Source organism: Lissotriton vulgaris, chromosome 3_1 (assembly GCF_964263255.1).
Source record: "Lissotriton vulgaris chromosome 3_1, aLisVul1.2, whole genome shotgun sequence".
NCBI classification, from domain to species: domain Eukaryota; kingdom Metazoa; phylum Chordata; class Amphibia; order Caudata; family Salamandridae; genus Lissotriton; species Lissotriton vulgaris.
In genome coordinates, this window is record NC_141689.1 from 1,964,730,542 (window position 1) to 1,964,735,845 (window position 5,304).

Genomic DNA, 5,304 nt, shown 5'->3' on the forward strand with positions numbered 1-5,304 from the left:
GCATATGTGGCACACATACATGCATTAAGGGCATGTATTTCTGCCACATGGCACTGGTGTAAATGCACAGATTTGCATTTACAGAGGTATTCGTTAATTACCACCAACGAATAGTTGGTGGTAAATTACGAATCCTTAAAGCACAGAAGCACTCTTCAAAGTGCTTCCTATATGTCATTTACCGATTCGGTAAACACCGAATCGGTAAATGATGATTCGGTAAATACAGAATCAGTAAATACTGATTCGGTATTTACCGAATCTCCCCTACATAGCAAATGGCACAATACCGGTCGGTAAACCTGAAATTTACCGAATTTCGGGTTTACCGACCGGTAATGGGCCACCTATATCTGGCCCTATATCTTTAATACAAATAATTTTTGATTATTAGTAATATTTGGGAGAATTTTTCTTAGAAATTGACAATCATTTTTTGAAATTAATATATTGTGTCACTTTGAATGAGTAGCCCACTAAAGGGGGCTAGATTTGGTTATTAACGCATTCCATGATAGATAGGTAGCAGAATCATTGTTCGTTTACTGCAGTATTCCCCAGGTTCTGTACATAACTGGGTAACCCCATTGTTACTAATGCCGTTGGTGCTAAGGGCTTGTAAATATATCCCACAGTTTCTAGCGAATAGGAACCCAAGCCAGGCCCCACAGCACTCACAGCATCGTGGCCTGAAGGCTCCTGAGTGAGTACAGAGGGGCAAGCAGTGAAGCTGAACTGAGCCCCGCCCACAGGCAGGAATGTCAGAGGCGGCAAAGAAGGGGCGGGGCTGGGGGAAAAATATGGGTTTCAACCACTCGCTGTAAATGCATTGTTATCCCACAGGGGGCTGCAATGGGGACCAGGGGCACCGGGACATCGTCTGCGGGTTCGTCAGGCTCAGTGAAAATGATCTTGTGTCTGTATGAATGCCTTTAGGAGGCAGACTTAGAGAAATATTACCCTTCCTTTGTTGCAATTGGTCTCCAGAGGACTGAGCTGTTGACTGAGATAACTATGAAAGACTACCTAGCCCAAATTGGGGGTGCACAACATGGATGACTGTAAGCGTCTCTTCCAGCTCATCCAAATCATCCAGAGCGTGCAGGAAGAAGACGACACAGAAGATGGGCAGACTATTCCACATTATGAACCTGGCTGTGTCTACCTGCAGCCACAGTAATGCGGACTGGCCCTTGTAGGCAACCAAAGTTTGATTCTTAGTTTGGGACCAGTGAATGCTTTCGAAATTTTGAAATGAGATCAAGAAATTCTGAAATGTATGCTCATAAACACAAAGTGGAAACAACTGGGGACATCTTACCAGAGGATTCTCAAATTAGTAACCCAGCAAGTCGGGAAAATGGAGCCAGCACATGTCCACAAAACAGAGGGGTATTCAAAGAAACCTCAACAGATATTTCCACGCTGCTTGGGGAAAACGAGGCACCCGTCATCCAAAGAGTGACTTATGTGTCAGGGTACAACTATGGGGTTCCTGATTCCTGCATAGGGGCCAATAACTTTGAGAATGATGGTCCCTGGGCAGGAAGTGATAAAATAAGAGTTTGTGTCTGGAAGCGTCCTCTCGGGGCAAGAGAGGCGCGAAGTGGTGAAATGAATGTTGTCACAGTGGAAGACAAAGAAATCGTTTTGATTTATGACGAGAAAGAGGCGGTGGATCTCAAACAATATATTCTGGAGCATGTCTTTCATTTTGATGAAGTCTTTAGCGAGGTACTGACCAACCAGGACGTGTACATGAGGACTGCTTACTCGCTGATCCACCACCTTTTCAATGGCGGACATGCTTCCTGCTTTGCTTATGGACAGACGGGTGCTGGAAAGACGTATACCATGATAGGCACACCACAGAACCCTGGATTGTATGCACTGACTGCAAAAGATATATTCAGACAATTGGAGATGTCACAGCTGAAGAGAAATCTCCTTGTTGGGATTAGCTTCTATGAGATTTACTGCGGTCAACTTTATGATGTTCTAAATGGGAGAAAAAGGCTGTTTGCATGGGAAGATGGAAATCATGTTGTGCAAATCGTGAGATTGCGTGAAGTTCAAGTAGAAAGCGTGGAACTGTTACTTGAGGTAATCAATAAAGGTAGTCAGGAGCGGAGTACTGGGGCTATAGGAGTAAATTCAGATTCATCTCGGTCTCATGCGATAATTAAGATTCAGGTTAAAGATTCTGCACGCAGAATGTTTGGAAAGATGTCTTTCATTGACTTGGCTGGTAGTGAGAGAGCAGCTGTCACCAGGGAGTCCAACAAGCAAACTAAGTTTGAAGGAGCAGAAATAAATCAGAGTCTTCTAGCTCTGAAGGAATGTATCCGTGCATTGCATCAAGAACATGCACATACACCTTTCAGACAAAGCAAACTAACTCAGACCTTAAGGGATGACCCAGATGAGCCCCCCTGACTAATTGAGTATGACCCTTGAGGCGCCCGGCCTGACCTGCAAATGGCTGCTGTCTCTCCCACTGACGGATATTACTCACCTGCGCTCATCCCCCCTGAAGGCATGTGGACACTAGCCCTGTCCTCATGCTGCACCACTGCCTCTGAGTTTTCGAGAATTTTGGAGACTGGCTGAGTTTAGCAGCAAAGACTCCACCACCTTGCCTGACCTCAAGATGACCACCTCAGTTGGTCTCCCCACGATGCCCTACCACTCATGGCCAATTGATCTGGCCATCTACCCGATCTTGATTACAGCCCTCACTGACCCTTCATCCTGCTCTCCCTCAGGGCATTTACTCGTTGATCTTTCCCTTGTCTGTGGAGACCTGGCTATCTAACTGATGCCCGGTGGAGCTACCTGTTAGCTGAAGAGGAGATTGGCTGTGGATTCCCCCTCGGCCGTCACCTACCCAGAGCAAACGATATAAGTGAGTTTTAATATACACAAAGCTAACATGCACTATAGTTTATTGCAACATAGCGGAAGGATCTACCTTGCTGTCTAGGATTTATACTTGTGACAGAATAATAGAAAATGTAGCTCAGTTTCCATTGTATTAGGACAGAAAGGGCAGTATCCTGCCACTTCCTCCTCCTTGCCCTGCTTCAAGGTTAAGTCCCTGAGTGGTAAAGTACCCACTCTAAAATGAATGTACTAGTAAATTGCTACAGTGGGGCGATGCTATCCACGAATGGTTCAAATCTTGGGGTGCATTTGTGACTTAGATATTTGTCCTTCTAGCCATACGTTCAGAAGGACATGTTCTGAGTAGATTCCTTTAACCCACTTAGCTGAATTGCTTCTCATCTTGCTGGAGCCATCCCAGACACCCTCGAGCTTTAGCTCGCATCAAAATGTTTTCACAGTTTTCTGCCACAGTGTGCTCCAGAGCGTATCCAGCAATATTAACTCAGCAGCGCAGTTTTATAAGGGCCAACTCCTGGGTTGTCCAAATTCTGTTCCAACAAGTCAAGATTTTAAGGTGGCAGTGTGGTCAATCCTATTGAGATTCAAGACCCATCTTAGGGGTATATGTGGTGTAATTACTGGGACATTCAGTATAGATCTTTTAAATTAGTTTTCTTCAATGACATGCTGCGAAGTGTTCCCCGAGCCCCAGATTTTTGCCCTGTACAGTGCACCGCCTGTAGCCACAGCTCTATACACCTAGAAATCTGGAGACACAGCCCTGGTGGTCGAAGCTTTGTGCTTCTAGCAATAGCTGCTGATCTATGAGTTATTGTAGAATACATTTTTAGCAGCATTTAGGTCCCAGAAGAGCTAATCCATGAGTCTAACTCCCAAGTAATCAAAGCTCCTGGCCTGGTCTATATTTGCTCTCTCCCCCATAGTTTTGTGCCTAAAGGTGCCATGTGGATTGATTGTCAGGTACTCAGATTTTCCTGCATTAATCTCTATGCCCCTGCTCGTACTGAATCCCACAAAGTGATCGAACAATTTCTGCAAGTCCATTGGTGTACAAGAGAGCAGCAAGGTGTCATCAGCAAAAGGCAGTACAGGGGGACGGGCATTAGCTATCTTTGGGGCATCATGCTGGCACTTAGTCAAAGCTTTAACCACACAGTTCACATATAGAGAGAACAGCGTGCGGACCATAACACATCCCTGTCTCACTCCACACTTGATGGGAATCCTAGGGGACAAGTCACCCAGGTCATTCCATCTAGCCTGGGCATGCTTGTCTGTATGTAACCTGATGAGAAATTGGAGAAGATTTGTGAGTGATTCTCATTTGGGCCAGAACGTCCCAGAGAGTATGTCTTAGTTCCAGATCGAATGCAGCCCTCAAGTCCATGAAGGCTGTATACAGGTGAACTTTGTTGATTGCAAGATACTTCCAGCAGATGATCATAAAGCGGAATATTTGGTCGCTCATGCCAATACACTTATGGAAACCTGTCTGTAAGTCTGACAGGACCTAGCGTTCTTCCATCCAGTCCTGTAAGCGAAGCAATACTTGCCTACAGAACATTATCTGAGTATTGTCAATTAGTCTGATTGGCCTTTAATTTGCAGAATTATCTTTTGGACCCTTCTTGTGAATAGGAACAATAATGCTCCCAGGCTAAGATTCTGGGATGTTCTTCCCACTTGCTACAGTTTTACTTAAGCTGTTTAGGTAGGAAACTCAAATGTCTGGCTCTGAGTGGAATAAATCCACTGGTATGCTATCGGGGCCAGAGGCCTTATCATTCTTCATGTGTGAGAGAGCCTCGCTAGTTTCGTCCAAGGTAAATAAAATTAAAGGTTCCCTGGAGAGGCTAGGAACAGCCAGAGTACAGGCCGTCCTGTCAACCTCCTTGGAGCGAAGGCCCAGGCTGGAAATGTTCCTTTCCCAGTATAGAGTTAAAAAATGGTCAGCACACAGGTCAACACGGACAAAAACATTGGGAACGACGGAACCACCACACTCTGCAGGGCTTTTCCCCAACAACTGCCCCTTCTTGTGGTAGAACAACATCGTGCCCTTCAAAATCTGCGTCTGCCACAGGAAGGGAGGACCTGACATAAGAAGAGTCCTCAGACACCCCTGACCCTGCAGTAGTGGATCCGCCCACCCATCGTAGGCCGGCACATCCTAGGAAAACTCCAGGAGGTTCAGATGTTATGGCACCAACCACTGCCAAGAAGAGGTATTGCGCCTGATGTCCCACTTTGTGTGCCACACCTTCACTTTGTTAACTCTCCAAGTACACATTCCAATTTCTGATTGAAGGAGTCTGATGGACTTTGAACTATAAACAATGTGGGTACTACTATAATGGTTTCATCCCTCAATACTGAGTACTACACTCTTTTACCTTC

The 5,304-nt window shown here is 45.5% G+C and overlaps 1 pseudogene; it reads left to right on the plus strand.

Moving 5' to 3' along the window:
• The first annotated feature begins 906 nt into the window (after positions 1–906).
• LOC147728679 (kinesin-like protein KIF24) lies at positions 907–2,436 on the plus strand (annotated as a pseudogene).
• The last annotated feature ends 2,868 nt before the right edge of the window (positions 2,437–5,304 follow it).